This window comes from Pseudorasbora parva, chromosome 14 (genome assembly GCF_024679245.1).
Source record: "Pseudorasbora parva isolate DD20220531a chromosome 14, ASM2467924v1, whole genome shotgun sequence".
Taxonomy (NCBI): domain Eukaryota; kingdom Metazoa; phylum Chordata; class Actinopteri; order Cypriniformes; family Gobionidae; genus Pseudorasbora; species Pseudorasbora parva.
Window position 1 is genome coordinate 28,954,225 of NC_090185.1, and position 21,410 is coordinate 28,975,634.

General features: G+C 43.9%; 1 protein-coding gene and 1 long non-coding RNA gene across 2 annotated transcripts in view; both read left to right on the plus strand.

Annotated features, from left to right (window-relative positions):
* The window catches only part of LOC137040512 (sodium channel subunit beta-4-like), a 503,850-nt gene that overhangs the window by 148,812 nt on the left and 333,628 nt on the right, over positions 1–21,410 (plus strand). The window lies entirely within an intron of this gene.
* Positions 21,010–21,410, plus strand: part of LOC137040508 (uncharacterized) — a 39,465-nt gene continuing 39,064 nt past the window's right edge. The window contains exon 1 of the long non-coding RNA XR_010897910.1: positions 21,010–21,116. This is a non-coding gene — a long non-coding RNA (uncharacterized lncRNA). The remainder of the gene's footprint in view (positions 21,117–21,410) is intronic.

The following is a 21,410-nucleotide window of genomic DNA, read 5'->3' on the forward strand; positions in this document are numbered from 1 at the left end:
CGAAGTCGATAGCTATGTGAGACCATGGACGCTGAGGGATGGGTAGTGGTTGTAATAGACCTGCTGGTTGTTTTGGGGTCTTTGCTGCGGCGCATGTGTGGCAAGCATTGACGAAGTCTGCAACATCTGCTTGTAACGAGTCCCACCAGAATCGGTTCCTTATTAGCCTGGTTGTCGTGGTGATTCCCGGGTGACCGGAGCTTGTCGAGGAGTGTACCCATCGAATTACCTTCTCCCTGAGCCCTGGCGGCACAAAGGTACGATCGTTGGGACATGCAGCGGGAGGCGGGTTCTGCTCGTGTGTCTGTGCAATCTCTGACATGATGTCCCATTGAACTGGAGCGACGATGAGGGTGGGTGGGATAATTGGGTCTTGCAAGGTATTCTGTGGAGCGCTGTCAAACTGACGTGACAATGCATCTGCCTTGATGTTCTTAGAACCTGGAATGTAGGTGATAGAGAAGTCAAACCGGGTAAAGAAGAGTGCCCATCTAGCTTGCCTGGGGTTTAGTCTCTTGGCTGAGCGCAAGTACTCGAGGTTGCGATGATCCGTCAGCACCAGGAATGGATGTCTTGCTCCCTCAAGCCAATGACGCCACTCCTCAAAAGCTGCCTTCATGGCTAGAAGTTCGCGATTGCCCACGTCATAGTTTTGCTCCGTTGTAGACAGTTTCCTGGAATAAAAGGCACAGGGGAATAATTTAGGCGGGTTACCTTGCCGTTGTGAGAGAATGGCGCCAATTCCCGTGTTAGAGGCGTCCACCTCCACCACAAAAGGTAGTTGAGGGTCTGGGTGGTGCAGGATGGGTGCTGATGTGAATCTATTCTTCAGGTTACTGAATGCTTGCAAGGCCTCGGCGGACCATCGTAGCTTGTTGCCTCCTCCTCTTGTCATGGAAGTGAGTGGTGCGGCGACTGAACTGTAACCTCTGATAAAGCGCCTGTAGAAGTTGGCGAACCCCAAAAATCTTTGCAGCTCTTTCAGAGTGGTAGGTTGAGGCCATTCCACGACTGCCCGAACCTTTCCTTCATCCATCGCCACTCCCTCTGGGCTAATGACATAACCAAGAAATGTTACTGAGGTTTGGTGGAACTCACATTTCTCTGGCTTGGCGTACAGCTGGTGCTTGATGAGGCGCTGCAAGACCGTTCGTATGTGTTGAATGTGTTCTTCCATGGTGTTTGAATAGATGAGGATGTCGTCAATGTATACCACCAGACATTGATGCAATAAGTCTCGAAAGATGTCGTTGACGAATGATTGGAACACCGATGGACTGTTGGACAGGCCGAAGGGCATGACTAGGTATTCATAGTGCCCATTACTAGTGGAGAATGCAGTTTTCCATTCGTCACCCTCCCGGATGCGAATGAGGTTATAGGCAGACCGAAGGTCCAACTTGGTAAATACTTTGGCAGATCGAAGTTGTTCTAAGGCAGCGGGCACCAGTGGCAGAGGATATCTGAACTTGACCGTTATATCGTTAAGCCCACGGTAGTCAATGCAAGGACGAAGGCCTCCATCCTTCTTCCCCACGAAGAAGAATCCCGCAGCAGCAGGTGAGGTAGATGATCGGATGAACCCCTTGGCCAGCTCCTCTTGAATGTATGTTTTCATTGCTAGATCCTCCGGTTCAGACAGAGGAAAGATGCGACCCCTAGGCGGAGTGGTACCAGGTAGCAGTTCGATGGCGCAGTCGGTGTTGCGATGAGGAGGTAGTTGTGAGGCTTTGGTCTTGCTGAAGGCTTCTAAGAGGTCCGCGTATGCCAAAGGAATACCTGGTGTGGAGTCCGTGGTGTGGTGCATGCTGGTAGATCGAATGGGTAGAAGCCTGACAGAACGGATGCAGCGGGAGTGACATGAAGGACCCCATTGGGTGATCTGCTTATCCTGCCAGGAGATCTGCGGGTTGTGGTCTTGTAGCCAGGGGAAGCCCAGAATGATCGGGTTGTGTGGAGAGTGAATGACGTAGAACTGGATGGATTCAGTATGTAGAGCGCCCACTTGTAAGTGAAGTTCGGTGGTGGTGAACTGTACTTGTCCGGTCCCCAGGGGGCGCCCATCTAGTGCTGCCACTGCCAGAGGAAGGTTGCATGGGTTTAGCGGTATTTCATGTTGACGAACCAGACCTTCATCAATGAAGTTGCCTGCAGCTCCAGAGTCTATTAATGCCTGGGTTGTAATTACTTTAGACTGGTAGGTTACTGTGACTGGAAAATCTAGGCAGTTGTGGTGAGAAACAGTGGAAATGAGCAAACTCACCCGGCGGGGCTGTGGTTGCGATGGTCGGGTCGGGCACTCGGCTCTGCGATGTCCGGAAAGACCACAGTAGAGGCACAGATGATTTCGGATGCGGCGCTCTCGTTCCTCAGAAGAGATGTGTGTGCGACCGATTTGCATGGGTTCATCACTGCTGTCGAGGGGCTGAGAGAACATTGGGTTGCCACCACTTCGTGGTCCTCGGCGAGAGCGGATGAGGTTGTCAATGCGAATCGCCAGTTCGATGAATTGATCCAAGCTCTTGTCCTCATCGCGGCATGCGAGTTCTGACTGCAGTTCCTCATTGAGGGCTTGGCGAAATAGGGTTTTCAAGGTGTCCTCTACCCACACGGTTTGTGCTGCTAGGGTGCGGAAAGTGAGCGCGAATTCAGCTGCCGTACTTCTCCCTTGCCGGAGGGCGAGCAGCTGTTCGCCTGCGCTTCGTCCTCCCTCAGCATGGTCGAAAACTATGCGTTGGCGTTGAATGAAGTTGGCATATGTAGTGCTCTCGCGGGTTCGTTCGTCCCAGACTGCTGTTGCCCAGTCAAGTGCTTTCCCAGTGAGCAGTGAACAGATTAGTGAAATCTTACCAGAGTCTGTGAAGTACAGGGTTGGTTGTTGGGCCAGAAAGATGGAGCACTGCATTAAAAATCCCTTGCATTTGGCCGGGGTGCCATCAAACTTTTCAGGGAACGCCATACGTGGGCTGCTCATTGCCGTTGTAACGGGTGCGGTTGGTGGCTCTTGTCGTGGTAATGGTGCATCGGCCGTTGCTGGTGTAAGATGGAGGCTCTGCACGGCCTTAACCAGTTCCTCCGTCATGCTGGTCAATCGTGTGAGTTGCTGGTGATGCATCATTAGCTGGCTGGCTTGTGCGGAGAGCTCTTGTGTGAAGCGAGAGAAGTCTGCTGGATCTGTGTTTGGCGAAGTCTTCTGTAATGAGGACTCAGGTGGATTGGGATCCATGTGCAGTTTATTGGAAACACACAAACTCACAGTAGTAACAGGCAAAGGTCGGTAGCCAAGAATTAACAGTAGTATCACAGGCAAGGCGTAAATCTTAATCATACCAGGCAAGGGTCAGGGCAGGCAGCAAACAGTCGAATAACCAGAGTCCAGGCAAACACAGGTCAAAATGGCAGGCAGCAAGAATCAGAGTCGATAAACAGGCAGGTTCGTAAACAGGCAGATCAGAAACAACAATGGGTAAACGCTCAGAAATGTCACCGGGGCAGAACAAGACTTCGCAGTGTGTGTGTGTGTGCTCAGAGAATATATAGGCCAGCTGATGGGGAACAGGTGGATGGTAATCAGTCCCGGCATGTGGGATTATGGGAAATGAAGTCCATGAGTGAGATAGTACTCTGGTGAGCGCGACCTCTGATGGCCGACGGTGGGATCTTCACCAGCGGTTGTGACAGTGATAAAGGCAGGAGATTCATCTATAACAAGTAAACTTGAACCTTTGAAAAAAATGTAAAACATGGCAACACTTTAAAATAATGATCCGTCATTATAGGCAGGAAGTAATGCAGGACTAATCAATTAAGATTTTACTATGAACTAATATGGAAACAAGCATAAACTGTAAGCAACCAGGGCACAAAAAAGACAAAAATAGATGCCAACATGGCTGAGAGTGTCAGACCAACTGCAACAATGAGCCATTAAAACATTTTAAGATGATTTTAGGCAAAATGTCTGAAAAATCATATATACATTCACTAATAATTAGATTTAGGGTGGGTTGCACCAACAAGGATTAAATTAAACTCAGTTTAGAGCTAATCTAGGATTTGTTGATCCAGGCTTTAATTTAAATCTAGTTGTGTTGCACCACTTAAAGGGTTACTTCAGTGATTAGCATATGACTTTGTATCAGTAGAAACCCTGGAGTATATTCAAATGATTGTGTTTCCCCCCCTCATATCCCCCTGAGACAAGAGATTTATGCATTCTATTTCTGGAAAAATTCCTCCTATGATGCAAATTGACGATATTTGCATCACGTGAGGAATGTTTGCCCAAAGGCTAAAGACTACAGCCAGCAGAGGGAGCCATTTCCGCATGTTTTGAACCCACCCATGGGGGATGGGAGATTACACTCAGCTCGCAGGGAGAGCTCAGCTTGCAGCTACAGGCACTGATTTAAACGGAGCTATGGTGAGCAATGTAAGTCTTCTAACTTCTCAAATTAATTTCTATGAAAGTTAAGCTTGCAAAGGCATGAACTGAAACGCGCCAGACTAAACTCGCGTTGTGAATGTATGCTGCGAGTGTAGTCGCGATTACCTCAGCTCTCATCACGAGAGCTCATCAGCTAATTTTTTTCACTCCTGCAGTTAGTGCTCAGTGCTGTGATACTCGTGCGGTGACTCACTCATTATATTGAACAGACACGTTCAGCTTTTAATTGTAGTGTCCCCTCTAACTCAGTCACTGTAATCAAGTTGGTGGCTTTGGGAATGGCCTCACAGGGCAGCGAAGCATTCTGGGAATTGTAGTCTTTCATCCCCATGAGACAAAAATACATTTTTTGTCTTTTCTCAGTCTAGAAAGCACCAAATTAAACAATAATTTCACATTTCTACTACATTGATGACACAGTTTAAATACAGATTCATCTTCCCAGTGCTGAAGTACCCCTTTAATTTTAAACCAAGATTAACAAATCTGGGATTAGCAGTATTTAACCTGCGATTAAAACCTTCATTAATTTTCGCCGCCATGATGAGCCACTGACAGCAACAATACTAGCATTCAATTTCCTTCTTTATTGAACACCAGAAACACTCTCTCTGACATAAGGAGCTCTCGCTGATAAAGGAAATAAACTTGTAAAATGTCCTCTGTCTTTATAAAGTGCTAGAGAGAGACCGTTACTGATCAAGCAGGCAATGTAAACACTGCGGATTTCACAAGCATGGAAAATACATTAATGATCTAGTGTAACTAAACAGCAACAATGTAAATGTTTCACTTACACTCGAGTGAGTACAAAGGTCTCGCACAAGTAAAGGAACTGTGAATTTAAAAACAAAAGTCTGTTATTATTAACAATCATTCGCATAACTGACAAAATGGCACAGCGTAACAGAAGCTCTAATTTTACAAGCCATGAAAAAAATGTATTACATCAATTAATGGAGCAATTTGGAACAAAAATCGAAGACAAAAGAACGTCTCGGTTACATATGTAACCCTCGTTCCCTGAAGGAGGGAACGGAGACGTACGTCAGAACTGAACCGACGAATGGGATTTTACTTTAGAGACCAATCCTACTTCGAGCATCTAACAACGAGCCAATGAAATTTGGCATGCGATCCACGCATTCCACGCTCCGCCCCGCAGCGCGGGTATAAAACAGGAAGTGGAATGGTAGATCAGCGCTTTTCCTGCTGAGGAGCCGAGAGGTGACCGGACTCCCAGCGGAAGCACAGCACCTGGCGACGGGACGTACGTCTCCATTCCCTCCTTCAGGGAACGAGGGTTACATACGTAACCGAGACGTTTCCTTTCAGTCGGTCACGTTCGACGTACGTCAGAACTGAACCGACAAATGGGATCCCTATGGAAAACGCCAGGATGCTGGCCCTTCCAGCGTCCTGCTTGAGCACACTGCACCGTCTAGTATGGTACGGAAGTCAGGGCTCCAAGCAGGGAGTACAGTCACTGCTGTTTCTGCAAGACCCACTCAGAATGACTATTGGATAACGCTGGGAAAGCGTGCCTACCTCAGAGAGAGGGTACGCTGCGGGGCCACGTCCTTCAGGGAAGGAGAGGTGGCAGTATACACATAAGGACTAACCTGGCGGGGTAGTGCAACATATGGCAGTCTCTGGGGTGGTTCCAGCCTGATTGAAGGGGGGAAAGAACACGCCCAGAGACGACAGAGCGGGCTCTGTCAAGGGAAAGACATGGGGCTAGCCCGGAGGGTAGCTGGTACCATGGAAGAATACACATATGGGGTTGCCGTGAGGGAACCGCTACATATGGCGGCAGTGGCTCAGTGGTTCATGTAGGTTGTCTACAAAACAGAAGGTTGGTGGGTCAATCCCGGGTTCCACCTGACCAAGTGTCGAAGTGTCCATGAGCAAGACACCTAACCCCAGCTGCTCCCGACGAGCTGGATGTCGCCTTACATGGCTGACATCGCCGTCGGTGTATGAATGGGTGAATGTGAGGCAAAATGTAAAGCGCTTTGGATAAAACCGCTATATAAATGCAGTCCATTTCCATTTCCATTTCCAACCCAGCCTACAGCCACGTTACACAAGCATACGGGTGCAGGCCTGGCGTCAGACGGTCCGCAACGTCTGACACCGGAGGGGTGATGGAGGAGCTCTACAGGGTTAGCCGGTTTCCCGGGGAACACAACTGGAGACAATAGACGCACGTATCCGGCCCAGAGGGCGGGAGTGGCGTTTCGCAAGCCGACACTAAGAACGGGCACTTAACGCTCCTGGCCACTGGGGGCGAGGATGCGGGAAGATACCGGCTCTACACATAGGCTATAGAATCTAGCAAACGTGTTAGGTGTCGCCCAGCCCGCAGCTCTACATATGTCTGTCAGCGAGGCGCCTTGAGCCAGCGCCCAGGAAGAAGCAACACTCCTAGTGGAGTGTGCCCTTACACCGAACGGGCAAGGCACGTCTTGGGACTGGTAAGCCAAGACAATAGCATCCACTATCCAGTGGGCTAACCTCTGCTTGGAGACAGCCTTTCCCTTCTGCTGGCCTCCGTAACAGACGAAGAGTTGCTCTGAGGTCCGAAGGCTTTGGGTCCGGTCAACGTAAGCGCGAAGAGCGCGGACCGGACACAGCAAAGCCAGGGCTGGGTCTGCCTCCTCCGAAGGCAGCGCTTGCAGGTTCACTACCTGATCCCGGAAGGGAGTGGGCACTTGGGCACATATCCGGGCCGGGGTCTCAGGACAACGTGAGAGTTACCGGGCCCGAACTCTAGGCACAATTCGTTGACCCAAAGTGCATGCAGGTCCCCTACGATATCTACGACAGCTTGTGGTAGTCCATCTAAAACCTCTGCGTCCCGTCCAGGGACCAGACATTAAGATTACAGAGGTCTGGACGCGGGTGCCATAGAGTGGCCCGTCCCTGAGAAAGAAGGTCCTTCCTCCGGGGAATCGGCCAAGGAGGGGCTGTCGCGAGGAGTGTAAATTCTGGGAACCAGGTCCGGTTGGGTCAATACGGCGCAACTAACAAGACCTGCTCTTCGTCCTCCCTGACCTTGCACAGAGTCTGTGCAAGAAGGCTCACTGGGGGAAACGCATACTTGCGTTGGTCCCGGGGCCAGCTGTGCGCCAGTGCATCTGTGCCGAGGGTACCCCCGGTCAGGGAATAGTACCACTGGCAATGGGTCGAGTCCAGAGAGGCAAACAGATCTACCTGTGCGGCTCCGAACTGGTCCCATATCAGCTGGACCACCTGGGGGTGGAGTCGCCACTCTCCCGGAGGTGTCGGCTGACGACAGAGCTTGTCGGCTGTCTGGTTCAGCGCACCAGGGACATGAATGGCCCGAAGCGACCTCAGCTGCCTCCGACTCCACAGGAGGAGGTGGCGGGCGAGTTGGAGCAGACGACGGGAGCGTAGACCACCCTGACGGTTGATGTACCCAACGGCCGTGGTGCTGTCGTACGGACCAGTACATGCTTGCCACGCAGCGGCCCCTTGAGGCGGCGGAGTGCCAAGTGTACTGCCAGTAACTCGAGGCAATTGATGTTCCAATGCAATTGCGGCCCCGTCCACAGACCAGCAACTGCATGCCCGTTGTACGTGGCCCCCCAGCCGGTGGCAGAGGCATCCGTGAAAAGCACAGCATGCCTGGACACTTGTTCTAGGGGCACCCCGGCCCGGAGAAACGAAGTGTTGGACCACGGGCTGAAGGTTTGGCGGCAGTAAGGAGTCACTGGGACCCGGTACTGACCGCTCTGCCACGCCCACCTCGGGACTCGGCCATTGAGCCAGCGTTGAAGCGGTCTCATATGAAGCAATCCGAGCGGCGTGACCATGGCTGCAGATGCCATATGCCCCAGGAGCCTCTGAAAGAATTTCAGTGGGACCGCTGTCCTGCTCTTGAACATATTCAAGCAGTTCAACACCGACTGGACTCGCTCCTCGGTGAGGCGCGCTGTCCGGTTGACAGAGTCCAACTCCATGCCGAGATAAGAGATCTTCTGTGTAGGACAGAGTTTGCTCTTCTCTCGGTTGACCCGAAGGCCCAACTGGCTGAGGTGACTGAGCACCAGGTCCCTGTGTTCGCACAACTGGTCCTTCGACTGGGCTAGAATCAGCCAATCGTCGAGGTAGTTGAGAATCCAAACGCAGCGTTCTCTGAGTGGAACAATGGCTGCCTCCGCGACATTTGTAAAGACGCGGGGCGACAGGGACAGCCCGAAGGGGAGGACCTTCTACTGATATGCTTTCCCCTCGAATGCAAAGCGCAGGAACGGTCTGTGTCGAGGGAGAATAGACACATGGAAGTACGCGTCCTTCAGGTTGATCGCCGCAAACCAATCCTGGGGACGGATGCATTGAAAAATGCGTTTCTGCGTCAACATTCTGAACGGGAGCTTGTGCAGGGCCCGATTCAGAACTCGCAAGTCCAGGATTGGTCGTAACCCACCCCCTTTCTTGGGCACAATGAAGTAGGGGCTGTAGAACCCCGTCTTCATATCGGCTGGAGGAACCGGCTCGATCGCGTCCTTCGCCAGTAGGACCTCGATCTTTGAACTCAAGACATGAGCATCGCTGCTTTGCACGGAGGTGAAGAGGATGCCCCTGTACTTGGGCGGCCGGCGCGCGAACTGAATCGCGTAGCCGAGTCTGATGGTATGGATGAGCCAGTGAGACGGTCTGGGGAGACCTAGCCAGGCCCCCAGAGACCGTGCAAGCGGGACCAATGTCCTCCGCCGGAGCCCCGAAAGAGACGACTGGCGCTCCACGTGGGAGGTCAGCACGCCCTTCCGAGAACTCCACCGGCACAGTGGAGGGGGGAGGGGCCCGAGGAGCCGTAAGACCCGTCGGGTTTGCCCTGACCGTCACCCTCAGGTCCCCACCAAGGTCATCAGCCAAAGTAGCAGCCCTCTGCTTTGCAGCTGGAGGACCGCTAGATCGGGGGATGCACGATGGCGCTCCACCTCTTCTGAGTTACTGGAGTCTGGACCGTAGCACTGCGATGGACATATTCCCGCAGTGGGAACATGTCTCATCCACGAACGCAGCCTCAGCGTGCTGTGCGCCCAGACACGTGAGATTACGAACGTGCCCGTCAAGTGGAGACAGAAATCGACCGCACCCAGAAACACACGGCTTGAATGACATCTTGAAAAAGACGCAGGGTCAAGCCGTGTTGCTCTTTTGTGAATGGAAAGCTGCTCTTTTAGTGTGCTGAGGCACTCAGGGAGATGACCGCGGCTCCACACAGTTCGTGCTGCAAGCCTGTGTGAGCTCTCAGTGATGTTTTTGTGTGTGTATGTGTAACGCCCAGCGAACCAACAGTTTAAAATGGGATACGCTCAGCGAACCAACAAGCTCTTTTAGACACTGGAAGACGGTCTCTCACTGACGCGCCGTATCACCCGCACTGGCAGACTCTCAATCACTCAACTCTTGACTCGTAGTCAAACACTCTTCGTAGGAAACAGTAATACTGCTCGGCTCCGAAGTAGAAAGCGCTGATCTACCATTCCACTTCCTGTTTTATACCTGCGCTGCGGGGCGGAGCGTGGAATGCGTGGATCGCATGCCAAATTTCATTGGCTCGTTGTTAGATGCTCGAAGTAGGATTGGTCTCTAAAGTAAGATCCCATTCGTCCGATCAGTTCTGACGTACGTCGAACGTGACCGACTGAAAGGGAACAGATAATATGACAATTAAAAAGAAAGAAGACGCCTGTAGGTAACTATTATCAAAGATCCTGCTGTCATGCGTAGATCCTGGCCATCAAGCTATAATGTTGGTGATTTGGGCCTTCTCATCACACACAACTTGAACATTGATGGAACAATAGCCCTTCCTGTTGCGAAACAGCTCTCCATTTTCTCCACCTGGGTTTTGAATAGGAATGTGAGTACAGTCAATTGCTCCCGTAACTCCTGGAAAACCAGCTCTTCTATAAAATCCAGGAGATGTTTCCCCTGTTGGGGCAAATCTAACAAACTGACTTTTCAAGGATGCAATTGCCCCCGATACTCTTCCAACAATTCTCCTCACTGTTGATTTATGTACTCCGAAAAGGTCTACATCCACCATTTGGAAACAACCAGTAGCGTAAAAGCGCAAGGCTATTAAAAGCTGGAGCAGGGGTGGTATAGCTGCATTTCGGTCACTGCCATGTCTAATTGCAGGTTCAATTTTTAGATTGAATCTAATCACAGTTTCCTTGCTGAATCGGTACCTGTTCGAAAATTCGCCACCATCAAAAAACTCAACAGGATTGAGACGGTCCCTAGTTTTTCTGGAACTCTTTCATTTTCTTCAATCCACCAAATAAGTGCTGCCATTTTGACGATTTAAACCTCCTCAGTAGCAAGTTTAAATTTAATCCCCAACTGAAATTTTAATCTGAGATTAAAGTTATGGAGCAACAAGATTATAGTTAATCCAGGTTTATTATGAAAATAAATCCAGGATTAAAGTCATGGTTTAAATTTAAGCCTGCTTATTTTTAAACAAAGGTTAAAGTTTGGTGCAACAGAATTATAAGATAAACCTTGATTTAATCTAGATTTAAAGATAATCCTTGTTGGTGCAACCCACCCTTAATGGTTTATCACTTTCAACCAACAGGTGGCGCAGATACGAAATTAATGTGTTGTGGTCAGAGTGAAGTGTCAATGACACACGCAACGTTTGGTGTCAATATGTCAAGGCATTGCAGAGATCCAGACTCAAAAGTCACTTTGGCATCATGCCTCATCTTTGTTGATGCGCTATATGAAAACATTTTCATCTATCAACACAAACTCCATACATTTTTGTCATCTCAGCCTGAAGATATTCTGATTTGAATTTGGTGAAACAGACAAACGGAGAAGTTCGAAAAACTAAGTTTTTAAACAAAATAAAGATGGAGGACAAAAAGCTTGGCCAACTTTTGGCAACACTGGTATGAAACGTTTTGAATACCTTCAGGGCACAGTGCCGATTGGACACACGAGTTTAGTAATGATAAACCAATGCATTCATAAAATATTTTATTTCAATTTACATTATAATACTGTATTATAGTTAGTGCTGATTTCATGTTTTGTTCAATTATAGCGCCACCAAATGACCCAATCCCGGCATTTTTTGTATGTGTCCTCAGAGTGCACCCATACATAAGTGTGTAAAAGTTGATGAAAATATCTAATTTTGTTTAGGAGTTATAGAGATTTATATATGTGAGTACATAAAAAATGTTTTTGTCACTTTTTATCAAAATTTTGACATTTGGCCATTTTCATCAAACCACTATGATTCCGATATGAAAATTCTGTTGTTAATTCCTTGCCCTCATGACGTTCCAAACCCGTAAGATCATCTTCAGAACACAAATGAAGATATTTATGATAAAATCCGAGAGCTCTCTGACCCCTCCATTGACAGCAATTTAATAACACTTTCAAAGTCCAGAAAGGTAGTCGAGACATCGCTAAAATTGTCCATGTAACTCCAGTGGTTCAACCTGTATTTTATAAAGTGACAAGAATACTTTTTTGTGCGTAAAAGCCCCTAAAACAACGACTTTATTCAGCAATTTCTTCTCGTCTGTGTCAGTCTCCTACGCTGATGACGTAGTAAACACAGTGCAGCGCTTCCGGGTTCTACGTCAGAACGCCGGCTTACCATTGGCTGACACTGTTCATGTGAGCACCACAACGCATGTGTGTGATGCTGACGCAGGAGCTGGCCAATGGTGAGCCAGCATTCTGACGTAGAACCCGGAAGCGCTGCACTGTCTTTACTGCGTCATCAACGTAGGAGACTGACACAGACGAGAATTAATTGTTGAATAAATCATTATTTAAATTTTGTATCATTAAATTTAAGTAATTAAAATTATTTTTTGCAATAGCATTCTCTTCGCTTCATAAAATGAAAGTTGAATCCAGTTGAGTCACATTAACTATTTTATTGATGTTTTACCTTTCTGGACCTTGAAAGTGTTTCTTGCTGTCTATGGAGAGGTCAGAGAGCTCTTGGATTTTTTCAAAAATATCTTTATTTGTGTTCTGAAGATGAATGAAGGTCTTACGGGTTTGGAATGACATGAGGGCGAGGAATTAATGACAGAAATTTCATTTTTGGGTGAACTAACGCATTAATCGTGTTTCCATATTATCATAGTAGCAGCTAAAGTGTTAATGTATTACTCATATTACTTCCTGCATACTTATCTATTAATGATGGAAAATTATTCTAAAGTTTCACCAACTTCATACATTAAATTAAGCATTTTTACACACCCTTGATGAGCAGCTGTAAATTCTGACTATCATATGAGGGTCTGATGGAGCAGGAGTATCTTCCAGCATCATCATGAGTGAGATGAGTGATATTGATGGAGAAGTTTCCTCTCTCATACTCCAATGGGAAAGTTTCAACTCTATTCTTGAACCGAGGGTCCTGTCGCTCTACTGAATCTTCACCCTTGATTATTTCATACACATACTTGTCATACTCGCTGCCTCTCTTCCTCCAATGCGCATTAATGTCTTGAAGTTTAAGACCACGTTCAGGGAAAGAACACGGCAGGACAACAGAACCGCCAGTATCAGCCTCTACTGAGACCTCCAGACACTGACACTGAAATCACAGAAACGTTCAAACACACAGTCTCTAGCATGATTTTATCTTTCTGATATGTCGTTCAGATGCTCACCTTTATTTATCAGCACAGCAAACACACAGATAACACGGCATCTGCAGAAACAGAAAAATAAGTTAATTTAACTTCCTTAATCTCAACCACAGCATGATAGTGGCATGATAACAGGCGTGTGTGAGTTGAACCAATCACCAGTGATCCCAGTGAGGTACAGCGGGTTAGAAATGCTGTCCGACTTCCTGTGACGCCATGCTAACGTGTGCAGAAATACTCACAGCAGGCAGACTAAAAACTAAAATCACCATGACTTGTTTTACACTACATTCTGTCAATTGCTTTTCTATTTCTGTGAAGAGGAAGCTATTTTGATTACAGATTATAGGGCACATAAATTAAAAACAAAAATTAATAAGGATGTGTGCCGATAATATATACATACACAAACCCACTGTAATTTTGTCAAAAAAAATGTTTTGTGCCAATTGTCAATTTGGATTTCGTCAATTGGTCACTGTTCAACTCCAATTATATTGTATGCTTCATCATCATCCTGTAAATGTTGAAAGCATCGCTAAATATCATTTAACAGTAAAAACAGCAAATATTTGTAATAATCTTTTTGTTTTTTGGTGCATCTTTGGGAATAATTTGTCATTTTTATCCTATTGTATATGTCTTTGCTTGATCAGTGTCGTTTGTGGGTTTTGGTTATTTTGCCGTTGTCGGCTGTAAAGACATAAAAAAAAAAAAAAAAAAAAAAAAAAAAAAACGGAAATCATTTGGTGACGTGATATGGAACTCTAATGTGGCCAGGACCTACTTTAGATGTGCGTTGCCCTGAAAATAACTGCAAAAGGCGTGCTATCTTGGCATGGTAGGGTACCATGAGGCTGAAGGCACACCCTAAGAAACATGTGCTTTTCACTACACCCATAGTGTGTGATTGCAGGGGAAAAAAGTTTGTATTGAACATTGCTGGAGCAACAATTTTGTGAAACCCAGACAAAGGGCAAAATACATTATTGTTACAAACACTTTAGCTAAACTAATGTTTTTAATCATGTCTAAATTAATACTTGCTCAAAACAATTTTATGTTTATTTTGATAAATAAAATAATTAATTATTTTTCAGTAAATATAAGCCTACTGTCATTAAAATATGTGCAAAAAAGATATATTAAAAAATACAAAAAGTAAAGATTCTGAAAGCATTGAATGATATCCTATAATAATTTAATAAAGCGTTACAGTAGTATCAAATAAATATATTTTATGATATGATTTTTAAATATGATGCTTTCATTATAAATATTATGATTATCTATTAGATGAATGCCCAAACAGATAGATGATATTTACCGTCGGAATCTATGTCAACAAATGGAAAAGTTAGTCAGCTGTTAATTATCAATACCACACTTTTACATATTCTTCCGTTATTAAAAAAAACAGTTGCTTTATTTACTTTGAACAAAACTGAAAATCATTAACAAGACCTTTGTCTCAAAATATATTCAATGATTTCTCATTTGCTACATACATCTACATAAAAAACTAAAAACTAAACCAAAAACATTAAATATTAGATCAAATTAGCACAGAATCAACTTTTTGGAAGAGTAGGCTAACTACATGAATAACAAACCTTTTAGATTTTCATTCTAAAGCCCCTTTTTTGTCTTAAAATGTTCGTGCACAGCCCTAATTGACTGCATCAAAATAAGTTATAAGAGAAAAAAACAGAATTGTCAACATTTTTTCAGATTTATTAAAAAAGAAAAACTGAAATATCACATGGTCCTAAGTAAAGAAAGTTGTAGAAAGTTAACCATTACTGCAGCCCTTTCACCAGTCGGGGCTTTATGGCAGAGTGGCCTGACGGAAGCCTCTCCTCAGTGCAAGACACATGAAAGTTTGCTCAAAAACACCTGAAGGTCTACAAGATGGTGAGAAATAGGATTATCTGGTCTGATGAGATCAAGATAGAACTTTTTGGCCTTAATTCCAAGCGGTATGTGTGGAGAAAAATATCACCTGTCCAGTACCGTCCCAACAGTGAAGCATGGTGGTGGCAGCATCATGCTGTGGGGGTGTTTTTCAGCTGCATGGGCAGGACGACTGGTTGCAATTGAGGGAAAGATGAATGTGGCCAAGTACAGGGATATCCTGGATGAAAACCTTCTCCAGAGTGCTCAAGACCTCAGACTGGGCCGAAGGTTCACCTTCCAACAAGACAATGACCCTAAGCACACAGCTAAAATAACGAAGGAGTTGTTTCACAACAACTCTGTGACTGTTCTTGAATGGCCCAGCCAGAGTCCTGACTTAAACCCAATTGAGCATCTCTGAAGAGACCTGAAAATGCCTGTCCACCAACGTTTACCATCCAACCTGACAGAACTGGAGAGGATCTGCAGGTGGAATGGCAGAGGATCCCCAAATCCAGGTGTGAAAAACTTGTTGCATCTTTCCCAAAAAGACCCTATTAGATCAAAACGGTGCTTCTACTAAATACTGAGCAGAGGGTCTGAATACTTAGGACCATGTGATATTTAAGTTTTTCTTTTTTAATAAATCTGCAAAAATGTCAATAATTCAGTGTTTTTCTGTCAATATACAAACCTGATTCCAAAAAAGTTGGGACACTGTACAAATTGTGAATAAAAAAAGGAATGCAATAATTTACAAATCTCAAACTTATATATTTTTTATAGCATAACATAAAATAGATAACATATCAGATGTTGTAAGTGAAACATTTTGAATTTTTCCCATGAGGCTAACACCATGTCCACACCGGACGCGAGCAGCACAATGAGACGAGACAAAAGACGATATAAACCATTATAATCGGTGATGTTGTCTACACTGGATGCGGTATGACAAATCCCGAGAGTAAATTGATGCCTCATTCTATTTATGACGTACTGACATTAAGGACAAATGCATTGTAACGGTTGTTTTGTCTCGTCCAGTGTAGACAGCTTCTTGCAGTTGCAATGCGACACATCAACAGTCGTGTCTGGTTTAGACACTGTGCGATTTATCTAATAATATTACTTATGAGGGGATTTTAACTAATATAAAATGTATAGTATTTGTAAATATAAAAGTAAATGTATAATGTAAAGTGTGGAGAGTGCAGTTTAGGTGAGTCTTTCTTTGGAAATACATTAAAAATGTGATCATGATCTTGGCCGCCCCCTTCTTCTCACTCACACAACTTGTAGGTTGTGCTCTACTTGTAGTTCTATGACCCTGGCCTCTTGGTTTAATTTAACTAAACCCTCCAGAATGGATTTTAAAAATGCTGTTTAACCACTCTAAACTATCATAAATGCCCTGCAGAGGGCATCAGAGGAGCTCTGATACATTGAAGAATATTTTATGTGTGTATATATATATATATTTTTTCAAGGATGTTTCCAGATTTTTTTTTAAGGTTTCAAAGGATGTGTGTGATGTCTGGTGAGGGATGGTAATTAACTAAGGATGTCTAACAACTCAGAAAATATTATTTTTTTCTCCGGAAAGTAGCTAAAATAGTACATTAACTCTCTTTACAGAAGTCTTACAATTTGTATTTGTTCTTTCTACATACTTTTATTTATTGTCATGGGCTTAGACCGTGTGCATCTTCTCTCTTTTACAGTCAATAACAGATAACATTGACAAATTCAACAGCAAATAAATAAATTGAACAGGATGTTTAAGGACCAATGTGGTGATGCCATGGCCTTAAGTTATTATTAACAGAATTAAACTTTGAAACACTGAAACAAGAACATTGTCTGCTAAAGGATAAACAAGTCTGAAAAAAAGAAAAGAACTGCCATTCACCATTCACTGTTTCCTTACTTCCTAATCTCATGTCATTTAATATCTTTTTTCCTCTTTATGTGTACATTCAGTTAGAGATAAAATAGATGTAAAAAATAGTAAACATGTTGCTCGTGGTTGAAATCTAATGTCAGAAGAGCACAACTACACTACACCAAATTAGTAGATGGTGTCTTTGACTTTAACACATCTGCATCATGTGCAGGACTCCTGTCAGCAGACTGTTCATTTACATATTTTACATACAGTTACTATTGAAGCACTACAGAAGTTTTCCTGCATCAAGTATGTAAAGTGTAAATCACATTAAAAATATATCATTGTGAAAATTCACATCAGCTATGTGCTTGTGGATGTGTATTATGATGTGTCTCTTCAAGTCTCTTCAAGTAAAAAATTCTAAAATCCTACAGGGAGTTCCTGATTGATCCATGTTTGGCTTAAAATGCTAATTCTCTTCCTGGTTTTATGAAAACAACAGAACTAGCATGCAAATATTGCTCATTTCAAACATACAGTACGTTTTGTCTTACTATAAAGGGGCCCACTTTATATTAGGTGGCCTTAACTACTATGAACTTACATCAAAAAGTAAGTACAATGTACTTATTGTGTTCATATTTTATTGCTGTCCACTTTTGCTGATATTGAGGTAAGATAGATTAAGGGTAGGATTAGGTGTAAGGGAAGTGTCAACAGTGTAATTATAAATGTAACTACATACATTTTGTAATAAATAAATTATAAAGTCAAATTATGAATAAATAAAGATGTAATTACATGCAGGTAATTTTGAAAATGTAAGTACAATGTAAAAACATGTATGTACAATACATGTTCATTGTATCAAATTATTAATTACAATGTTAGTACATAGTAGTTAAGGCTGTTAGGGGTTAACAGCTTATGACCCAGGACCAGTAGTGAAGAAATGAAGACAGAGTCAGGATTGCAATTAATTAAAAGAAAAATTTACTTAAGAATAGTTTGCAGTTTCAAAAGCAGAAGCCAGCTTCAAGTCTCACAAGGAGTTCGTAGGCCGCGCTCCCTCTCTCACCGTCTCGTTGCCTCGCCCTATCGTACATACAATTGTCCCAACAGTTATACCGTTTTCAAGGTCTTATCCACGTCATTACTGTGATGTGGATGGTTCTGATTGGCTCAGAGACAATGCACAGTCATGGTAAATTTCCACTCGAGTCAGTTAATCTGATGCACGTTTCCACTGACGTGTCACTTGTTGATGCTTTCACCCAGAATTAGGCCCGTAGTGAACTTCCAGATCTGGAGCAGGCGCCAGATTGCCCAGAACAACAAGTCCACTCATCTCTTAGGGTGCCCATTGAACACCATTTTGATCTGTAGCATAGAATATTGCGCACATACACAGATACACAGTCTCTCCGAGGTTGGAGCTGATTAAGCTCCAGTTCTAACCAGTTCTTACCAAAACATACTGATAACATGTGCTTTCTTTTAGTGAGAGGGACACACAATAGTACAGGCAATATTCATCTTGAGTCTTTAGTGTTTCAGTAAAAGGAAATATAAAAGGAATAAAACATAATAAATTAAATGAAAGACAAATCCATATTTCATATCTGGAAGCCGGGCTAAGTGAGCAAACGCTGTTACTGCACTCCTGACATGTTAGGGGTGTGTGATACCTCAAATCCAAACACACGACCTTGTTGCCAGTGTTTAGTGACACATCACACATCTCTCGGCCAGACCCTCAGTCACTCCTCAGAGACCAAATACACACTTTAGAAAACAAGAAACAAAGCAAAATCATAACTGGATAGAATCATTATAATAATATAGGTAATATAGGAAGATAAATATTAATTAAGGTTTTGATTATGAAGTTAATAAGGATATAAATATATACAGGTATATTGAAGCGGCAGTGGATTTCAAAATCCCCCCTTCAAGGCCACCTAATATAAAGTGGGTCCCTATAAAGGATTTAGTAAAAATAAAACAAATGTAAGCTTCAAGAAGCGATGAAAGGGCCCTCATACCTGGGGACATCGCCAAAAGTGAGCGATATACATTTAAGTGGGTAAAATTTGGTGAAAAATAACAGTCATTTTGCTGTGCCACACTTCCTGCTGCCAACTGGTGGCGCTGTGACTAACTGAATATTCCCATGTAGATGTCATCAGGCCAGGACTATTATCAAACATGAAGTTTGGGGAAGATTGGACATTGTATGTCTGAGTTACAACAATGTCCTGTTTCGTTGTGTTAAAGGTGCACTATGTAGTATTTTTTCAGTAAAATATCTAAAAACCACTAGGCCAGTGTTATATATTTTGTTCAGCTAAGTGCTTTCAATATCTCAAATGTTTCCAACTATTTGTAAATTGTGATAAAATTGCTATTTTAATGAAGGAGCCGTGACGTCTGGTTGGAGGGAGTCGCCTGTCAATTGCGTCATATCATATCATCATGCCTTACTCTCGATTTCCGGTTTTATTCGGCAGAAACGCTTTACTCTTAGGAGTGTGAACAAGTGTCACAGCAGCCGCTGAGCGAACGCACAGAGTAACGTCATAACATAATTTTAAACACACTCAGACGTATCTAATATGTTAAACAGAGCAGCCGCACCTCATACTCATGACCGGAAAAAGGGAAATGCCACCGGCGACTGTGTCCTGTAATAATTAAAGTCCTGCTGCTCGCGAGCCGTGTGTTGCGTTCATCTCATTAACAATCGCTCCAGCAGCCGTGCTCAGCTCTACAATACTCCGTCCTGCTCAGCTTCATACTACGGTAACGCTAATAACCGCATCCATCAACATGATTCCTGCCAGAGTTCTATCCCGGTTCTTTTCCACCGGCTGTGAGGTGAAGACCACATGTCCCAAGATGCTGCGCTCAAACTTGGCGTCATCAAACTACGCCTTTGTTTTGAATAGGCGCCCTCTAGCGGACGGAAAGTTACATAGTGCATATTTAATCGCATCCATTAGCACATATTAGCCTTGTGTTGCATGATTTAATGTGCTTTTAGCATGTTTTAGCACTGGAAGGCATATTTTAATGGGTTTCAGGTTCATCACAGTGTAAAACAAGGCATTTCCTGTTGTCAGCAGGTGGCACTATGACTGTAACTGAATATTGGCATATAGATGACTTGACAAATTAGTGCTTAAGACACAATCTTAACATAGTGACTACGTTTATGCAACTAGCCCCAGGACTCTCCCTTCTTCTTCATGAGAAGTTTGAGGCAGATCAGACATACCCTAATCACAGCAAAACCTTAAACTTCGTCAGGCCGCCATGGACACACCGTTCAGGGAAAACTCAAGATCTTTACTATTTAATGTCGCAAAGGCCTTTAGATTAGACTGACCAAATATGATGTTGATCTGATTAACCTAGGAGTTTGTTAATGTAAAATGCCTGGAAATTGAAATAAAATAAAATATTTTACTGAGAAAATATTAAATACCTCACTTCCTTTTGGCTTTCAGATTTTTTTTCAGGGCATTTTTGGTAAGTATTTGGCTGTTACATGTAATCTACAGAATTTCATACCTGTATGTGAAATGTAGTGCAAACAAAGCTTAATTTAATTTTTTTAGGTGGTGCTATTGAGTCATTTTGCCAAACCTAATTCTGAAACCCATAAGAGATCTGTATACAATGTCCTGTATGTAAGTAACATGTATGCACTTATTGTGTACATACATGTTTTTACATTGTACTTACATTTTAGAAATACCTGCATGCAATGTCTGTAATTCATTTCTGTAGTTACATTTGTAATTACACAGTTGGCACTTCCCTTACACCTAACCCTACCCTTAAACTGACCCATCCCACCACACCTGTCCCTAACTCTACCCGTACCCACCTCAATATCAGCAAAGGTGTTTGGCAACACAATTTGAACACAGTAAGTACATTGTACTTAGTTTCAGCTGCATCTGATGCTGTTAGTAAACTAAATCTGAAAGGCAAATTTCTCTGCGGCTCATGAATGTGGGCGACTGGGCGTCACTGGAAACTCCTGTCCTGCTTTTTCCTCTTGTGGTCTCTCAATGATAACTGAAGTCATGACAGGACGGTATATCAAGATTTAAAAACAGCAGGAATATATAAAACATTGATCAGAGAAAATCGACATCCAGATGGAGTTCACAAAAGAACATTTCAATCTCATACTCATGTAAGTTAATAATGCAATTTAATAATTGTTCAACTCTTTTAGCCCCCCACCTGCATTTAAACGTCTCGTCACTAAACCAGTGTGAATTTCCTTTCTTTGTTGATTTGTGCTGGTCTGGGTTTGGATCTGGTCGACCATGATGGTCTTTCCTGTGATTCTAGTTGACCAAAGAAGCTATTAGCCTCATCTTATTCTTATTTCAGTCATGTTTTATAATTGACATCCATAAAATGTGTATGCTTTCTTTTTAAATTAGGTGTGAAATATTTTGCAGCATTTCTTTTTTTTAATTTA